Source organism: Lissotriton vulgaris, chromosome 1_1, assembly GCF_964263255.1.
Source record: "Lissotriton vulgaris chromosome 1_1, aLisVul1.2, whole genome shotgun sequence".
NCBI lineage: Eukaryota > Metazoa > Chordata > Amphibia > Caudata > Salamandridae > Lissotriton > Lissotriton vulgaris.
The window spans coordinates 1,999,660,519-1,999,681,786 of record NC_141685.1 but is presented as its reverse complement, the minus strand read 5'-3'; the positions used below and the strand labels follow the sequence as shown (position 1 = coordinate 1,999,681,786).

General features: G+C 49.3%; 1 protein-coding gene across 6 annotated transcripts in view; it reads right to left on the bottom strand.

Moving 5' to 3' along the window:
* The window catches only part of UPF2 (UPF2 regulator of nonsense mediated mRNA decay), a 1,606,401-nt gene that overhangs the window by 1,584,239 nt on the left and 894 nt on the right, over window positions 1-21,268 (bottom strand). The window lies entirely within an intron of this gene.

Genomic DNA, 21,268 nt, shown 5'->3' with positions numbered 1-21,268 from the left:
TAATCCTAAGAGGGGCGTGGTTTGGCGCACAATAGCGACGGACGTGGCAGGGTAGAGCTCCGATCCAAGCTCCCCTTACCCGGGCCGATTCTCCGGCCACAGACATCCTGAAAGCGCTGTGACTGCGGGCGGAACCAGAGGTGAGGCTCGCCCATCCGGCACGAACTTTTGGGACGGATCGCTTGCTGAGATCCGCACCGAAACTGACTGGAGGAGCAAGATCGCCCTGGATGCTGCTGCACCGGCGGACTTGCCAATGCGAGACTGCGGCTTCGACGGAGAGGCTGGGCCTAGAGCAGTGACCTGCGCGAATCCTCGCCGGAGCCGGCGGAGGTAGGAGCGGAAGACCGGAGGGCCCCCCCTTGCTTACTGACAGTGTTGCTGTGGTGACCCCCCCCCGTAGGCTACAATACCCCAACAGAACGAAGCGCTGAGGGGCCCAGCCGGAGGGTCGGCGAGGCGGGGGGGGACCCGGCCACCTGGAAAACGCCGGAACCGGTGGCAGCCGCGGCTGCGGGGGTGAAGATATACCACGCCCGACTGCTGCACTGCCGGCTGCGTGGGGGAAGAGCCCAGACACACCTGGAAGCGAACCAGAGCTACTACCACACAGCAGGACCGAACACTGCACTACCAGACCACGTGGACCGAAGGCTCTTGCCTGCACGGTAGGCCTTGCGCTGCGGCCTACCCAGGACACCGCCAGAGCCCGCAACAACGACGGAGGGGGACAGGACGACATCCCCTGTCTCCGGGCTCTTGCGTAGGCCGACATAAAAGTGCAGAGCGGCTGTCGTGTCCTGGCGCAGTAGGAAAACACCCACGGTGCTGTGTAGTTGAGCTGCAGGATAGCAGGGACGGACGGCCGCACCCGGGGAAGGCTGCGAAGTCCGAGGTTGCAGTGGATAGTGGCGAGCCCCCCCCCCGCGAAGGCCACTGGGCGACATATGAGGCAAAACGCATTGTTGAACTGAAAGCACCTCCTGCATGCCAACGGGCCTAACGGAAGAACGGGGACGCCTACTGGCCCCGGGGCTGTGCAGACCCACCACAGGCCCCTGGTAGTGGAGGCCTGCCCAAGCGACGGCACACAGGAGTGGGTTCTCACGATACGGACTACATTGAGACCCCGATTACGGGGCGCGCTGAGAAGATCGCTCAATCGCCCCCACCTGACGCGGACTTTGGAGCCGCCCCAATTGCACAGAGGCCCTGTGCGGTCGCCACAACTGACCCATGTCTGGGGGAGTGATGACCCAGACTGGCACTGGGGGCGCGTTGACGAAAAGAAAACTGCCTAAATCAACGACCAGAATGGATGCGGAGCAAGTGACGTCAAAGCTGGACAATGTGCTAGCCGTCATGGAACGATTAGAAGAATCCCTTCAACAAACCAGCACCTCCCTGGAAACCAAGATCGACAGCGTGGCGATTGACCTAACCCATCTCAAAGCTGATCACAAAAAGCTACAAGAACGCACTACGACCCTGGAGGGGGCGGTGGCAACATTGGAACCCACAGTAACTCAAGCTGACAAGCACATCCGAGACCTGCTTAACCGAGTGGAGTTCCTGGAGGACAGTGCAGAAGGACGGGCGCGGAGAAACAAAATCCGCCTGGTAGGCATTCCAGAAAAATGGGAAGGGACTGGTCCCACCCGACGAGTGGAGGACTGACTGCGGGACCTGCTCCCGGAGGGTGCGCTGTCGCCCCACTTTGTGGTGGAACATGCGCACAGGGTGCCCACAAGACCCCTACCCCCAGGCTCAAACCCCAGGCCTATAATTCTACGAGTCCTCAACTACAGGGATCGCGACACGATCCTGCGGGAATCCAGGAAGCTTGGCGACAATGCTACTGTGATGTTGTTCCCCGACTACACGATACAAGTGCAACGACAAAGGCACTCCTTCCTGGAGGTAAAGAGACGGCTACGGCAGGCGGGCCTCAAGTACTCGCTACTTTTCCCTGCCAAGCTAAGAGTAGTGGCACAGGATAAGACACTTTTTCGAAGATGGATGGCTGGATGGAGGCATGGCGGGAACACCGGGAGGACCACAAAGACACACCGCAATGCCACGCGCTCGAGGGTCGAGGCGACGCCGCCGACGCAAGACACCCACGCCTCCCCGCGTGCGGGAGTCGCCGGCTCACTCTCCGCCAGCGGACCAGATCCTACAGGAACAGCAGGACGGGCTGCGCAAAGTCTCTGAAATCAGCAGCTCCCCGATTCCGTCCTTAGCCCCCAACGACAGCCCGGCAACATTTCCGAGTGACGATGAGGCAATCTATGGGATAACGGACTCCCATCAATCTGGAGGCCCTCCGAGTGTCACGCCACCGACAGTGGACCTCCTCGGCTGAGGCGGTTCCCAGGACCGTACCCCCCCCCCCCCCCCCCCCCCCATATGGAGTGGAACCAAGCTGAAGGCGTGTATGACACTCTGACTCACCACAGGGTGAATGTTTGGCGAACCTGGCTGCGGTACTGACTTTTCCCGCCTCAGGGACCCGGGAGATGGCGAGACGCAGTGAGTAACATTTTGCCATATATATGCAATCTTAACCCCGGCACCGGAGGGGCCACTTACCCTTAAATATAAGCATAAACTTATAGCCCTGATATTGCTCCTGTTATAAGCAGGGCCCTCCCCCACCCTCTCTGGCGAACTATGCTCCCACCATTTGACTTTGGACATACTTCCTACTGCTGTCTTGGGCGGGTGGCCTCCGAATTTCGCCTGCCGACCACAGCTTCTCCGCCAGACCCGGGCAAGGAGAAGCTCCTTTCATGGACAATATTGTCAACCTGAATTCAACGACATCAACCAACTAACACCCCCTAGAACTGTATAGTTCACTATTGCTCACTTGAGTGTTGCGCCACCGACCTTTTGGTATTTACTGTTTTGTTGCCTGCATTTGGCTATGTATACCCCCACTTTTTCTTTACCCAGGTACGCACTGTGAGAGTAATGTATGTTGTGTTGACGGTCGGGGAGGGCCGGGAGGTGGGATCGGATTTGGAAGACCAGAGGAACCCTCCTTGTGCGGACTTGGGAGCGACTGGCGAGGGCGAAACGTACATGAATAACTATAATGGCTGAAATCCAGATCTGTACTTGGAATGTCAGGGGAATGCACACACCGGCAAGACGCTATCAGATTTACTCCTACCTAAAACGTCACAAGATACACATGGAAACACACCTGATTCAGGCAGAGGTGCGGGCACTACACCGCAAATGGCGTGGGCAGCTGTACGCTACAACATACTCCTCCTTCGCGAGCGGAGCACTCCTTTGGGTCCGCCCCTGGACAGTCATGGACACGCATATAGATCCCGACGGAAGATATGTGGTAGCTCAGGGCAGACTAGACGGACAACAAGTAGTACTGGAATCCATATACTCCCCAAACACTGACCAGGGTGGCTTCCTTACACACCTCTCCACAATAATGGCAACATGGCATGCGGTCCCGTGGATGTTGGGAGGTGATTATAACTGTGTGCTGGACGCGACATTGGACCGCTCTGTCCCGCCCCACGATAACGCACCGACACACACCATCATGAAGGCACTGCTCACCTGGGCTACGCAGTGGCGTCTACATGATGCTTGGCGGACACGCAACCCCACGACAAAGGAATACTCCTACTACTCAGGTGCGCATGATTTACATCTACGTCTGGACAGATTCAAGGTGACCACTGACCTTCTCCCACTAGTCACGGACACGCGATACATGGGCCGCACACATTCAGACCATAACCCACATTTCCTGAATGTTACTTGGGAGCGCCCACATCCCCCCATCCCCACCTGGCGGCTCTAACCAGCGCTGCTACTAGACGCGGCCTTCCGAGACTCACTTCTCAGACAGACAGCCCAATATTTTGAGGAAAACTCTGACACAGCATCCACCCCCCAGATAGAATGGGACGCCTTCAAGGCTGTGATACGCGGACATTGCCTGGGCAAGCAGGGACACATGCGGAAACAATTAGAAAGTGACCTGGCGAGGCTAGAAACCGACCTGCTCAGACGGGAACAGGATGAAATCAATGGCGCTAAAAGCCCATTAGCGGAGGCCCGGGACGAACACACACGCCTCCTTGAAAGGGTACGCAACATCAATTACGCAGCACACACACATCATCAAAGTGACAGACCCGGCAAGCTGTTGGCTTGGCTGATTTCACGAGAAGACCGCGCAGCCCCAGTGGCGCCGATAAAAGTCGACGAGGGGGAACTGCTATACTCTCAACGCCACAGCCATAAAGCATTTAGTGCTCATTGCAAAGCGCTATACCGCTCCCGGCTCCGGAACCCAACCCCTGACATAGTGGGATATCTTTCCCCCCCTTCCGATGCCACAATTAACCACTGCACAGCAAGAAGAGCTGGGAGCCCAGCTTTTACCGGAAGAGCTCTGCGAAGCAATCTTCCAATTGTCTAACGGCAAGACCCCTGGTCCTGCCGGCAGAATATTATAAGGCAAGCTCGGACATCCTTATCCCTGAGCTCCTGAAAAGGTACACTGTGTCCATAGACGACTCCTCCATTCCTCCCACACTCAATGAAGCCAACTTAATATCCATACCCAAACCTGGCAGAGACAGCACGCGAGTGGGCTCCTATCGCCCCCTGGCCCTCCTAAACACGGACTACCAAATACTCGCCTCCACGCTGGCCCGACGGCTGGCTCCTGTGGTCCCCCAACTGGTACAGCACGACCAGAATGGCTTCGTCCCAACACGGCACACCTCTTATAACATCCGCCGCCTGTTCCGTTTACAGAAATATGCTGTCCGACGCTGGCCGTGCGCAGGGTGTTTAGCCCTGGATCTCGAGAAAAAATTTGATTCTGTGGAGTGGCTGTTTCTAAGAGCAGTGATGGAAAAATTTGAGCTGGGAGGTGACTATGAGTGCATGGTAGACATACTCTACCAAAAACCTACAGTACGAGTAGGCACCGGTACCCTAGTTTCAGACGCTATCCGGGTACGAAGAGGTACCAGGCAGGGTTGTCCCTTATCCCCACTACTGTTTTCCTTAGCCATGGAACCCCTGGCCACAATCCTACAAGCGCAAGGGGAAGAATGGGGTATCCCATTAGCCGATGGCATCCACACAGTATCACTATACGCGGATGACCTGCTGTTGTAGGACAGGGATTTAACCAACATACCTGGACCTATAGCGGACACCTACAGAACATTCGAGATCATGTCAGGACTCCGGGTAAACTAGTCCAAATCAGGAGCATATTCCTTTCATCCGGATACACCCGAAAGAGATATATGTCTCGGAGGTGAGAGGCTGCAATGGTACTCCACCACATTTCGCTATTTGGGAATACACATCTACCGGAACCCAGTGGACGTCCTAGAGGGGAACCTGCTACGGGCAATAGCCTCTATCCATGCCCAAATAGGCTTCTGGAAGACTCTACCACTGAATGTCCCTAGCCGAGTGGCACTTACTAAGATGATAGTTTTGCCAAGACTACTGTACTACTTCGCTAACATTCCGGTGTATGTCCCCAACAAGATATTTCGAGAACTGGAGACCCTACTTCATGGACTGATCTGAAGCGCGGGCCGGCCACGAGTGGCACTAATAAAACTATACATGACCACGGAATTGGGCGGCCTGGCGGTCCCTAACATGGAACTGTATTACCTGGCGGCGCAGATGCAATGGGTATCGGGATGGCTGAGCGACAAGAACCTACACGACACAGCCACAGACACTGACATCTGAACCCAGAAGCAGGTTTATACATTGTTCCATCCTCTGACCCACTCCGCCTGTCCCTCTCAACTGCACCTAGCAGTAGCGCGCAAATGCTTTCTACGATGTTTGCGACTCACCCGGGCGACGAAGCCATATGCGCCGATAATCCCGCTATTGGGCACGCCCAGAGTAGCGGGAGCACTGACTGAGGCCCAACTGACTACCTGGACACAGGCGGGAGTGGAAACACTGGGTGACCTCTACGAAGACGGGGCCCTGCTACCCTTTGCAGGTCTTACCACGGATACTAATTTACCGGCCAGACAGTTCCTACTGCATGCATCCCTCATACACACGTTGTCTGCAAAGTGGGGAGATATAGCTGAAGAACCGCCAATGCATCATTTCATGCAGTACCTACACGTCATGGGCAATGGCTCCCCCATAGTGCACTGTTTGGCACAGGCCCTACTGCTCCATACACAACCCTCCACCGTACAACTCAGAGAAAAATGGGCTGCCGACAGAGGGCGGGACTGGACCGACAAGGAGTGGGCGATGGTGCTAGCGGGACCAACTAATATTCCACGAAACCCCCGTTTTAAAATTATCCAATTTTACATCTTACACAGAGCCTACCTCACGCCCAACAAGATCAACAGATACTTTGCCACCACTGATGCCGCCTGTCAGCGGTGCTCCCAGACAGGAGCAGACATCCTACATATGCTAGACCCACTGACCGACCCCCCCCAGACCCACTGACCGACGCCTGTGCTCTCATTCTCTCCCCTTATTGCAACTCTTCCACTGTTCTAGTTAACATGTTTGTTACTCTACTGGTCGAGTTCCCGGACCAGGCCTTTTATTGCCATAGGCCGCAACAGTCCACGCAAAAAAAAACAATGACCTACTGGACGAGGAAGAATAGCTGCTGCCGCGCGTCCCACTACAGAGATGTAATGCAACTCCAACCGCACACGATCTGTGAGATGTGACTGACGCAAACACCCTCTAGGATTTCAACACCTGAACCAGAGCGAAGCATTTTGCCATCGCCATTCATGCCTCCACAACTGCTCCAGACATGACATATTGCTAGACGTGTTGACTATGGGAAACAAAGGCAACCTTTACTAGGCACTGCCGGATATATGTGCTCATTTTTATCACCACAGTGAGCTGTACTATCTTACACCTGTCAACATTACAACGGCACCCCGGACACACAACAACCAGTTTCTTTAACACCAGGACTGGTGCAGTCACGGGAGATGTACCGGGGCACCGGCAATGCTACAAGTAGGTTAAGAAAAATCGAAAAAACCCAAACAGGCCTGCTTATCAGACACACTGTTTCTCAAATGACGTCTGCATGTATATCTTGCACCACGCTGCCGGACCCCAGGGTTGTCTGCCGGAAGTCTGTGTTAACTGCATAGTATTTCATCTGAATGCCACTCTGTGGTGCCGGCCCTTATGGGTTGTAGGCCATACCAGCTGTGTAACTGAAAGATAATACAATAAAGGTCTTTAAAAAAAAATCATTTAATCCAAAGGATATTGCCAGCCTCCAAGGAAAGATTGGTTCATTTATTTGGGCCACAAAATCTCCCAGGATAGCATGGAAGAAATTGAGAAGGGAGCTGAAAGTGGGAGGTTTGGCTTTACCGGACTTACTTTTTTATTGCTATGCCTTCCAGTTCAAGAATTTTAGAATTCTGACCAACAAGCTAGACTCCTCTTCGCACGGCCGTCTCTTTCAGGCAATGTTATCAGACCAACCACAAGTTTGTGAATTTTTCCTTTATAAATTTGGCGATCAAAAATGTTACAAAAAGGTCCGATTGAAGATGCTACAGGCGGCTCTTAAAATCTGGCAGTATATTCGGAAGATTGTTGGAATCACATACTATAACATGCAAGCCCCAATATGGGATTCCCCGGGCACTCCAGAATGTTTGTTAGATAGACTGGCACAACCACTGAGGGAAGGAGGCTTATCAAAGTGGGGGGATCTCTGCGTTAATACTCGGCTCTTAGATTGGGAAACCTTATCTAACTTGACTGGGGGGTCCCTTACAAGATTTAAGTATTACCAATTGTCATCATGGTGGGGAAGACAGCGCTGGGGGAAGGAGGAGGAGACCCAGATTTTAGACTTTATGGGTAGAGGGAGAGGCTGGAAGCGGGAGGTAGCCTTTTGGTACAACACTCTGGTGACGGAAAAAGATGGGCTGGATGCTGAAATAATGTGTCTCTGGGGTAATGCTTTAACCGAAAGTGCAGAGGAGATGCAGAAAGTCTGGTCGGATGCATCCACATGTCACAAAAGATAATTAAACCAGCGAACCTCAGAAGAAATCACTTGTTTACAGCATACCGGGTGTATTGAACTCCTGCCAAATTATCCAGGTTTTCAGCTGAGAGCTATAACTGTCCGAGATTTAATCTTACGGCAGCTGATGATCTGCATATGTTTATGGAATGCCCAGCAATTACCAACTACTGGAGGCAGGTGTGCGGCTTTTTGGAAGAGGTTTTATCATTTTCAATCTCCTGTTGCCCCAGATTGATCTTTTTCGGTCTCCCGCAGGGGTACCTGATGAACAATAGTGCAACACAGTTTTTGTTCTATGTGATCGTAATCGCTAGGAGAGAAATATGCAGAGAGTGGAAGTCAAAGGCCCCCCCAAGATTCGCTGACTGCTTAAGGAATATCATGATGATCAGTCAGTCAGACAGGGTGTGTGGTGGAGAGAGTGCCATTAAGGTCTGTTCTGCTTTAAAAGTTTGGTCAGAAAAATAACTTAAGTCCAATGATTATGCCAGAGGTTTGTGGTCTGGTCCTCCCTGGTACCGAGGGAGTTGGACAAGGAGACAGCCTACCTCTGGGTGAATTCTGTTGGCCGCGCACATATTCCAGGGGCGGAATCTAAGTTTGTGTGTGCGAATGGCTCCGAGAGATCCCATCTAGAGCAGACATCTTCTGGTGGCATGTATGAGGAAACAAAAAAAAAATACATTGGTGAATAGCATGAACTAGCAAATGGGACAATGCAAAACCAGCCAATGAAACCCTCCACTGACTGCCAACAGAGCAAAACAATGTTATTCAAGATTATGTGGACTATGCACAAAGCTAAATTGTCCTTAGGTGAATTTTAATGAACATAAGTATCTTCAGAAACGGCCCCCAACGGTTTCTCAATTAGACAGATACCAGAAGTCCAAATCAGTTTGTCCCAATTATCCAACAAACCATGAGAAAAATAACAAGGAAGGTGAATGAAAAGAAAAAGAGCCAAACTTTTTTTTTTAATCAAACCTGACAGCTCTCTGACTGCAAGAGATTCAGGAAAGATTTTTTAGAATTTCAGAACATGTAGGGCGCTCTGCCTAGAGTAAACGTTATACGGTCACTTGAAAATAACAGGTAAAGTTGCTGTGCGTAAAGAGCGAACGGAGAAGCCCTTAACCGTTCAATTTAGAAAATCAACAGACTCTCCCAAACTTAAAGAAGCAAAGCTCTCGCAACCACAAATCAGTATGATCAGGGAAAGAAAACGTTTTCAACAAAGTAATAGACAGTTAAGTAATAAGCAACAGCAGATCCTTGTGTCTTTATCCTTAGGAAGGTTGTTTATTTGATCCACATTTAAGCCGACACGTGTTTCGTCGTGTTTAAAGTTGAGTCAACACGACTCTTCAGGGCTAGTGGTGTGACCCACTGGTCAGTAGGTCGGACTTAATGTACACTTCGATTTCGGGTGGATAGTTCAGTATGTGAGGTTAAAGAACATCGGAATATAAATAATATTTCTCCGCTCTGAGTTTAGAGCAATCGGTATTTCATCCGTTTGTAAGTTCTCCAAACCAAGTATGGTGGAAGAAAGCAAAGGTGTACTGGATACGTGTGTGTACCAAGCCGTACCGGGAGGGGATCCAATTAGGGTTTCGTGAAAGTAGGTGTGGTTCGATCCCTCTGTGGATTGCGAAAAAAGTTGTGGTATCCCTCCTCTGTGTGTTCCCGGTCGCTGTGTTTCGAAAGAGGGACCGGGCAATCCACAGAGGGATCGAACCACACATACTTTCATGAAACCTTAATTGGATCCCCTCCCGGTACGGCTTGGTACTCTCACACGTATCCGGTACACCTTTGCTTTCTTCCACCATACTTGGTTTGGAGAACTTACAAACGGATGAAAAACCGATTGCTCTAAACTCAGAGCAGAGAAATATTATTTATATTCCGACCTACTGACCAGTGGGTCACACCACTAGCCCTGAAGAGTCGTGTTGACTCAACTTTAAATACGACGAAACACGTGTCAGCTGAAATGTGGATCAAATAAACAACCTTCCTAAGGATAAAGACACAAGGATCTGCTGTTGCTTATTACTGAACTGTCTATTACTTTGTTGAAAACGTTTTCTTTCCCTGATCATACTGATTTGTGGTTGCGAGAGCTTTGCTTCTTTAAGATTCAGGAAAGACTTGAAGCATAGTATCCCCAGGCAAGCCTTTAATCAATGGCTTCAGGCTGTGTGCTAGCGCACCCTAACTCACAATATGAATGAGACAGAGTCAAATCCTCTGACAGAATAACAGGCAAAAATCAATTACCTCACTTGGCAGTTCCTTCTCTAGGTGTTAAAGACCCAGACCACATAGCCAATCATTTATATTGCTAGGAAAAGCACACTGTGGACTTTGCCAAAAGCTTGCTACAAATCACCCTCCCTCAAACTATAACCCTGTGTAGAAAATCATGGCAGAGATTTGTTTGCTGCGCTATGTCCTACTCTACAGTTTCATACGCTGAACAGGTTATTGGAAAGTGAGTACACTCGACAGGCGTAGAACCCCCACAAGACACCCACACAGAATCGGGGTCCAGCACACATTAACCCACCCACAATCTACTCTCCTTTGCTCCAGGTTGCCCCCATAGGCCACCCTAAAAAGGATCACACAGTTAATAATGGGTGAAAACAATGCTCGCAGTTAGCGTGTCGACATGGAGCTGGGATTCTCTTACCCCCGCCTCACGCGCCCCACCATCCTCCCCAGATCCCTCACTTTTCGAGTTATGAATCCCCGGTTTAGTTCAGAACCTGGATTAATATCGAGTATTACCCTCTACAGGGAACAATGGACTAATAACTGTCATAAGGGCAAAGGTGACATAACAACCGTACCAACGACATCATTCACGGTGTCTCCCAACATCTCCGCTGGAGACAGTAGAGATAGGGCCCCCCCACTAATGGACACGCTGCTATGTAACACGAAATGTTGACCTCAATTGTAATGCCTAAGCAATTAAGTATGATTATTGTATGACATGTATAAATCTAAAATCCAATAAAAAAGGTTTTCTCCCAAAAAAAATTATAATAATGTTATTGGAAAGTGAGGCTCATGCCTTCTTCTAAAGTCCTCTTTTCTGACTGACTTTTTTTCACGTGTGCTACTTGCTCTAACCCACACATTAGTGTACAAACATGTCAAGGTCATCCTTTTGCACATTTATGACAAATCAATAACTCTCTTATCTGTTCTTGGTGCTACAATCGTCGGGAATCCAGTTGGATTCCCAAATCATCAGATATTATTAAGTCAGATCCGGTACAGCACCAATGACTTTGCTGACAATGAGACACATTCAGAGGTGCCTATACTATGCGTCCATACTAGCGACTTGCATGGGGTGAGACAGGGATCTTATTTTCAATTCCAGCTAGATTCAACTTAAATACCTCTTTTAACAGGACATCGGCAATTCTTTAATTAGTCTCTCATCCTGGCTGGGAGCTACTTGCAGTCTAACAACTTGATCCTAATGAGGAAATAACAATTTAGCATGCTGTTACTTCAGGAGCCCTCAAGCAAAACTATGATTTGGAGGCAGTTTTGTAAGAGACAAATGTGATGTAACAATATCCGATGAATCTCATTACTTAATACACGTTTACAAGTTATTCTACTAACATCCATTCATATAGCCCTTAATAATCTTAAGTATTTATTACTACACAAAGGGACAGATACCCTTTAGCAACTTAAAAATAATGAAACAATGAGACAAAGAACAGTACGGTTCTAAATGTATGTCTTGTAGTTTAAACGAAGCACCTTGATGCTGGTTTCAAAGTCAATAGGGTATATTAGGGAATTATAATTTGTGACCTGCCTGTAATATTAGAGTATATGCAACAAAAACAGTAACTCACTGAGCTATCTACACAAACAATCAAATCTGTGAACCAGTATGTTACTGCTGTGCAAGCTCTACGTTATTCAATGGTGGGAAAACTTGTGAATAGACTGGACACAGAGCACGCCAGCAGGTGCAAAATCAACAAGATTTATTTTGCTACTATTATATTTTGGAATTCGCTGGGTATACAATGATGTCTGAAGGAAGACCCTGAGCCCCGTATGATATTTCAAGCTCTGAGGTGTTCGTGGTCAACATAGTAAGCCAGAACATGTATACTATTATACTTTTCCTTGTTTACAATTTCTCTGGTTCAGATTTAACATATAAAAGTACTAGTAGACTTGCAGACTCCGCTCCTCGTCACTCCCTTGCATCCCTATTTATTGCATCCACGAGAATTTTCCATTTCTTGCACTGCCCCTTCTGATATAATATATGTAATTAGTCATGTGAATTCGATACATGCCGGACAGCTAACTACGTGGCACTCTGACAACCCAGACCGTTTTTAACATTGTGCACAATGATTTCTCTAGCAGGTGCATAATGCGGTCACCATAAAAATGAGAATAGGCGCATAGTTGCATTTGCTCCAACCAGCAGTTCTAAAAACATCACGACAGTAAGCTGAACAGATGGCATTGGCAGATATGCGCTATACGAACGCCGATTACAAAACACAACTGTATACATTTTAGTACGGATCAGTCGGCCCTTTTATTTAGCAAGCATTTGTTATGTTATGTTATTCTCAATTTGTTAAGCGCACGGGCACCCAGAGGTTTCATGGCGCTGGTGGTGAGGAAGAATGACAGAACAGTCAACCTATCCCGAAGCTTGCTTGAATAGCCAGGTCTTCAGTGCACCCCGGAACTCCATGAGATTGGTACATCTCCTGAGCGATAAGGGGAAAGAGTTCCAAACCTTTGGGGCGAGATAAGCAAATCAGCACCCACCAAGGCGCTTCCGTTTGAATGAGGGTAGAGTGAGAAGGGACTGATGAGCAGAGCGGAGATTGCGGGTCGGCTCATGTTTGATTATTAGGCTGTTGATGAACATGGAACTTTTCCCGTGAAGAGCCTTAAAGGTCAGGCATCATACTTTAAACATTACTCGTTGGGCTATGGGTAGCCAGTGAAGAGTGGCCAGCAATGGTTTCGCCGAGCTCCTGCCTTGGTTCTTGAAGATTAATCTGGCCGGTTGGTTTTGCACAATTTGCAAGCTTTAAGACAGGAACAAGGGAAGGCCTAGATAGATAGAGTTTGAGAAGTCTAATCGGGAAAGGACCAAGGCGAGAACCACCTGAACGAGGGCAGGGTGAGTGAGTAGATGGGCAATTTTTTTGATTTTACGTAACTGAAGAAAGCTGGACGAGATCACCGCTCCCACCTGATTTTTCAGAGAGAGATCGGAGTTAATGGTGATCCCGAGGCTTTTCACCGAGAGGGAGGGGGAAGGAGGGGATCCCATTGTTGACGGCCAGAAATTTGTATGCAATAGGTCTCGCATTAGGAAAGTTTGAGCTATTGGTCTTGTAAATGACAATTTTTTTTATTTATGTGTTGGTTTTGAAAATAGATAAATTAATAGCTTTGTCATTTACAATGCCAATAGTTATAACTTTCGCAAATGTGACACCTATAGCATTTGTAATGCAACATATGTTGTATTTACGTGACTTAGATGTATTGATATTACAACTAACAATGGCTTTTAATTTTTTTAAATAATTAATACTTAAATAAAAGTGATTGTAATTTATAATGGCAATAGCTTAAACTTTTATAAATAACTTTTGTGAAGATTATGTTCAGTGTATTTTATTGTGACGAAAATCCAAGAACAGAAGTGAAATATTAACATCTTTTTGTGAGATTTGTAATAAAGCTTGCACCATTGAGAGAACATATTTGAACCAGTTGTTGTTGAATGGTTGCACAGATTGATGCTGGGGTGGCGCTGAGTGGTGCTGCTGTGGTGGTGCTGAGTGGTGATGTGGTGGTGCTGAGTGATGCTGGGGTGGTGCTGAGTGATGCTGGGGTGGTGCTGAGTGATGCTGGGGTGGTGCTGGGGTGGTGCTGAGTGGTGCTGGGGTGGTGCTGAGTGGTGCTGGGGTGGTGCTGAGTGGTGCTGTGGTGGTGCTGTGGTGGTGCTGAGTGATAATGTGGTGGTGCTGAGGGATGCTGTGGTGGCGCCGAGTGATGCAAAGTGGTGCCGAGTGATGCAAAGTGGTGCTGAGTGATGCAAAGTGGTGCTGAGAGGTGCTGTGGTGGTGCTGAGTGATGCTGTGATGGTGCTGAGTGATGCTGTGATGGTGCTGAGTGATGCTGCGATGGTGCTGAGTGATGGTGCTGAGTGATGCTGCGATGGTGCCGAGTGGTGCTGTGGTGGTGCTGAGTGGTGCGGTGGTGGTGCTGAGTGGTGCTGTGGTGGTGCTGAGTGATAATGTGGTGGTGCTGAGTGATAATGTGGTGGTGCTGAGTGATAATGTGGTGGCGCTGAGTGATGCTGGGGTAGCGCCAAGTGATGATGTGGCGATGCAGGGGGTAGAAAGTCATAAAAAGCAGTCTAACAGAGGGCAGAAGGGCAGAAAAACAAGGGAAAAACAAGGTGCCAGTCCAAGGTTCACTTATCACAGACATTTGCTCTGACAGTCACCATGAATTTACACTGCCCTCTGGTGCCAGCATGCATTACATACTAAGCAACGGACCATCACTAGCCCTGACATGACATAGCATCATACATGGTGGTGTTTATATATGTTATAGATATAGCGATCTGAAAAGGCAGTACGTAATATGTTGGCACTTCACAAAGTAAACGTAGATATGAAAGAGAGAGTGTGAGGAGGAAACAGAGAGCTAAATAGACTGGGACGGAACAGAGATGCCGAGAGAAAATAACGAGATGCAGAGAGTGTCTGTCGGTCTCGGACCTGCGGTGCCCGCAAGGGGATCGGACTTGCTCTTGTGGATCTCTGACACACCTGGGGGGAGGGACGGGGGTAGGGGGGTGGGATGGGGGGGAAAGGGGTTGCGGGCTGGAGACGGTTGGGGGGGCATTGGGAGTTGGGAGGGAAGATGTTTGTTATTGTTCAGTGATCACTGGACCAGGTGCGGGGGGGAACCTGTTTGATAACGCAGCGGATGCACTACATGGGAAATAGTTACAGGTGAATACCCTGGCAGCTCTTAGCGAATACCACTCTCCTGACGACTGCCGCTCGACCTCCGGGATGTGAGCTAAATGGCCGTGTTAGACTAAGTTTCCCAATTCAGAACTGTTATACCACGAATGCAAGTCTCCTACATTGTAGACGACATGAGTATGCATATAGTACTGTTGCAATAAAAATTGTTTAAAAAAAATGCAGAGAGTGTGTGTGAATGTGTGCTAGAGGGAGGGAGAGAAAAAGAAAAAAACTAAAGACAAGAAAGGTAGAAGGAGAGAGAGAGACAGGAGAGGACGGAATAGGTAGTGGAAGAGAGAGATATCAACGGGATATATGCCGCTTGCAAATAGAGAGGGGAATACATGTGGGATATGCAGGACTGTTCTTTGTCACAAACACATGCTGACACAGTGCACACTGCGGGTTGCTGGTGGAACTCAACCGCTCTATCACGACATCCTGAGGATATGGATGGACATTAGAAGATGACTAAGAACATTATAAGTCCCTCGGCTGGCTGAGGTGCACACTGTAAGCAAGGAGAGGGCTGGTACCAGTCCAACAGGATGTGAACAAACGTGGCTCACACAAACAACGCTTACTATAAAGGCGCCAAGTTAGTTTCCCGCTGCTCCAGGGTGATGCTTACCAGATTGGACAACACCAGTAAAATGACAACAGACTAAGTGCATCTGTGAGCCGAGGCTTCGCTAGTGCAGCTCGCCCATTTTAATAATGCATTATCCTTTAAAGAAAGCAGGTTTGGGCTCAGGGTTATTTTCATTGCAAAACGTGAATACTTTCCGCATAACTATAAACACGCGCAAGATCATCGTAGAGGAGATACAAATGAGAAGGCACGGACAACAGGCGGGAGGGCGGAGTAGAGATGGCACGGACATTGGAAGAGAGGGCGGGGGAAAAAAGGCATGGGCAACGGGAGGGAGAGTGGGGGTGGGGTAAAGAAGGTATGGACAAATGCAAACAAGTACCATGTGAGGGAGCAGAGAAACCAAACTGGAAGAGCAGGAAGGGAAGGTGAATCTGGGCATGGTAACAGCAGCAACAAAACACAGAACACGGGGGGAGGAGCCTAGCTCGCAACCGCGATGGCCGCCTGACTCCTCGGCTCCGCTGACCCTTTTGCCACTCTCCCGGTTTCCGCATCATCCTGCCTTCTATCCGAGCACTGCGCTACACCAGCGGAACCGGGAGGCAAACCCGGTCATGACGATGTGTTTCTTTCCTCGATCCCGGCAGTAGAAGCCCCGGAACACCCTCACCTTTCCAGACGCCGATCAGCGCAGCCCGAGTCTTTGTTCTGCGGAGACGGCCGGCCCTGCACACAAAGACGGCGGCCATTACAGGTCGGACAGAGCCGGCTGCTGTACCCCATCGGCTGCACCTGAATCCCTGCATTTGGCTCCGCTGATTCTGGATTCTGGGCGCCGCCGCTACCGGAGACACAATGCCCGCTCTCCAGCCCCGGGACGGCTCCTCCGCAACATTGTTTCCCCTAACGCCGCTGCGAGCGCCATCTTCTTGCCTGCCATCGTCTCCTGCAAGCGTGAGCCCAGGGCTGCCGGTGCGGACGCGGGCGTCTGCCCGAGCCACTTCACAACTGTGCCGGGATGGAAAATACTGCCCTTGTGCTCCCAGACTGCCTCCATAGTGCCTCGACTCGGCAGGGTGCTCGAAGGATTGCGGAGGGTGATGACGAACGACTAGCGGGACTGCCTCCCTTCTGCCATACCCGAGTGCTGGAAGGGGCTGCGTCCCTGCCCTTTGAGGCGCCTTTGCAACTTGGTGACATATTGAGCGCCCTAGATGACCTCAGGTCTGCCATGCGTACTGTTGCCTGTGAATTGGGGGCTCGGATGGATGCTACTTTGCTTGCTGCCCCCCAGTCAGTCCGCAAGCGGGACACTGCACCACACCCTGTAGCTGATTTCCATGGTTCACTCGCCCTGGTCGCCATTGAACCGCTGCGGTCGCGAGACCCCGTCATTGCTGAGGTGCTGGCGGAAGCACCCTCAAAGGAACGCAAGCTCTCCGGGGTGACGAACTGGCTTGGGAGACGCCGCGGGACACCACGCCTGGGGGCTTCCTTGTGGACTACTGGCGGACCTCCGTTTCCCATCCTGAAGCGGCCATTACCATGTGGACTAGCTGCCTTTGGTGGACCATTGTCGCGCTATGGAACTTCTTCTATGATTGTGGACCACATGGTTACGTCTTGGATGGACTTTGGTGATCGTCCCCTCATTCAGCTGTGGTCCCTTTGTTTGGTCCCTCCTTCCAAGATGTCTATCGTGCAGCTGGATTGTGTCGTTACACCGCACCGTAGGGGACAGGGTTGAGGGTGTCCCCTCCTGAATCAGGACTGTCTCTCTTGTACTGCTGGGTTGCTGACGGACTGCCGGGGATATTGAACATTGGTATTGTACTGGTCTTGGGGTCGGGGTAAGGGCGGCCAGGGTACTGTATGCTAATTGTGTTGGATATACTTGATTGGCCCTCCTCCGGTCTTATGTGAATTGTATTCTTTCTTCCTTCTCTTTTTTCCTTTTCTTGTTCTCTTTCTCAATTTTCTCTTCTCTCGCTGTATTTCGGGTTATGGGGAGACAAACACTCTGCTAGGGGGGGGGTAGGCCGTAGCCTCTGCATGTCTGTAGGGTGGGGGGGTACATTTTAGTTTGTGTTTCTTTCTATGGTGCCTTTTTGCTATTTTATAATTTCTTCTTTTCTCTTGGCCCGTGTTAGGCATACTGGGGGATGGGTGGTAGCGCGATAATAGATGGGATGTTGCGTCCAATTTCTAGGGGTGCGCATAATTTGCGGCCATCCTCTGGTTGGGACCTGCATGTTGCGAATTGTACTGATTGGTAAGGGTGTATCTTGTCGAGTCCCACCTACATGGACCTAGTTTCTTCCTTCTCATTTGTATAAGTACGGAGTAATATGACCTGATCTTAATGGTTGCAACGAAAACTTTTAAAATTAACCTTCACTGATTCTGGGACATGGTAATATGGTAATTACAGTGTAACTTTTTAATGCTTGCTTACAATGGGGTGTATTACTGTGTCGCCGTGACGCTGCATTGGTGCTTGACTGTTTCCGTGGCCGGCCGGCAGGTTGTAGGCCCGTACTTGTTCTGATTCGATGCACAATAAAGGTTTTCAAAAATTTAAAAAAAATTAAAAAAAAAACAGAACACGCTTTCAAAACAAGCTTTCGGACCATCACTTGCCCTTTTTAGCGTTCATGACATAGCGTCATACATGGTGGTGTTTATATGTTATAGATATAGCGATCTGAAAAGGTAGTACGTAATATGTTGGCACTTTACAAAATAAACGTAGCTATCATCCAATCATGGGTAAAGAATTCTGTCATCTTTACGCCGGTTGTAATGTTCCAACTGCACGCAAGAGGGAGCAATAGCATTATGCATACTTCTCAACCCTCTGCGACCTTGATAAGCGACTGTGTTGATCCACAGTGAACGCGCTGTTCTCGTTTCTCATATGAGTTCTTGCTTATCGGATTTACAAGCTGTTTAATGAATCCGTGCAAGGGAACGCTCGAAGCAGCAAAGAACTCGACCTAGAGCCATACGGACGCCACTTTAGGAAATAGCAGATGACGTACTATCTCCGGAGAACATTATCTGTAATCCTCAACACCGCACCAAGCTTTCACAGAGCTGGCTCAGCTCGAGTACCGTTTAAAATGTAATCTGTTCATAGCGACGAGTTTTCAGGTACTCCTGACCCCAGACTACCGTAATACCAATCACAGGCTGTGTGATACCCAGTTGAACTGCGAGCAGGATGAACAAACAACAAGCTCTTGGCATTGCTGTGGGGAGGGGGGGGGGAGGAGAAATGCGAGACACGGCCTGGCGGCCATCAAGTGTGAAGCAGTGGGCGGGGAAGCCCTTTGAAGTGAAGTTCTCCGAGGGAAAAGAGCATGTTTGTGTTCACGTGAACTTTTGGAAATCCGCACAATGGTTTGAGAACGATTTTGCCCACTAAAATTCTCCCCTATCCATTCCATGCGGAATGGGATAGGCGTGCCCTAAAAATGACTGGCACTCATCTCCTGAAAGTAGTGAATGAGCTGACTCACAGGTGTCTGCCAGCCCTGCCAAGTGTCACGCATAAGGCGTGACGGTATCGCTTTTCAGTGCCGGTGTCCGCATCACCGCACGAAATTCATTTGTCACGCATAATTAGGGACCCCCCCCAGGCTGACTACCCACCCCCAGGCATGCTTTAACAAGAAGCCTTTGGAAGCTGCAATAGCGAGCTTACTGTGCAAAGGAAAGCGTGCATGTGTCTGACGATGTCAGCAATTTATGGTGAACTGGAGTGCAGCTCATCATCGTTTTTATGAAGGCGCGCTTCCCTGTAATGCCCCTTTCGCTGCAAGGCAGAGGCCATTCGGGAGGCAGGCGGCAGGTTACATTTTCCTCGGGCTGCCGGGTGCCCGGTGCCCCGCTGCGTGTCTCAGCAGCTATGGTAAATACGACCCCCGGCCGCAGTGATTCATTGGCCCAGGGAGGAAGTGACTCTCGCTGCAGCAACAGTTAATAACAGAGCCAGACACTAGTGGAGTGTAACATCTGACCTGATCACGTGACTACTTGTGGAAGCCGAAGGCCCCCAAACACTTCGATTTCGCGCCTGTACAAAAACCAGTATAGAGTTGTGCCGTCACAGGTGCCGGGCCGCCCTTCAAAGTGGCGCCATGAGGATTGTGCTGACCTTTGTTACTACACCAGGCTCACAGGTGGTCCGTAGGAAGTTTTAGTGCCGCTGCGGAGGACGAATGGTGCAAGAGGATAAAACCCTTTATCTTTGCTGTGTCTCTCCTTGCCCGAAGAAATTATTTCAATGCAGTAAGCTATTTTATTTAGGGGGATCGCCGGTGCTGTGGAGGTCTCTCTGGCTGGCAGATGGCAGCCGGGTAAATAGCACGCAAAAATGAAGTGCCACTACCGGCCCCAGTCAGGTAGAATAAAGCACTTCTATTCGAAGACAAGTGCTTCTTGGCAGTCTCCAGCGACGTCTGTTCAGGCACTCTTTAAATGCCGTCTGCTGTTGCAACTTGTGCCCCCTTGGCCCCGTGCCCAGTCAACCAAGAGTTCAGGCCCAAGACGAAAGTGAAGCGTTTAGCATGGAGCATTATCCCCAGCACCTGTTTACCACCAGCAGTCAGGTTAGTCATTCGTTCATTTTCGGGTCTACAGACTACTGTACTGTCAAATTGATCTCTGCAGCATTTGCTTATTAATACTAGATCGCAATGCCAGTGACAGCACACCATTTATTACAGACTGAGCCTGGCAGTTTATTTCTTCACACACAGGACACATTGTATTTATGTTGTAACTGCGATAAATTGTCAGGCAATTTCCAGCGCAGAATAGCTGTAACCAGAGAGGAACAGAAGTTTTATTTTTGTTTTTTTTTGCAGTTTTTTATATAGCGCGAACTTTACCCGAATCGGGTATCAGAGCGCTTTACATAGCACCAGTTACTTTACATGAGGGGACACATTAATTTTTTGGTTAGGCACATAATGTCAGCAGCCACGGCACAGTCAAGGTTTTGGCAGTATGGCTGTAATTCTTGCCATACTGCAGGCATCCAATGCTCATTGGTGATCCTCCTTGATATATCATAGGCATCCGTGGCACTCACATTTTCTATAATGCTGGACCCTGCATTATTAAAGCCGCACAACAGCCTAATGCTTGATCTGGCCTAATGGTGATACTTCCTGGCATATTGTTGGTAGCAATCGAATGCTGGCACAAAAGTAAATATTTTTTCAAGTGTGTCCTTCTTGGCTCAGTAGTGGATAGTTACTTCTATATTATAGTGCTACGAGGACCCAGCCTGTTACTGTAGGCGCATGAATTTTCACATTGTTTTAAAATTATATTACACACAGTATATGCTAGCCTACCACAACATTTGCAGACATAGTTCATTATAAAGCAAGTGTAGACTTTCATTTTAGGGGTTTTGCTCCAGTTGCAAGATATTATTAGAACTTCTTGTGGATAAGTTCTGATATTTATCTCTCTCCATGCACCTCATTACATGTTTTT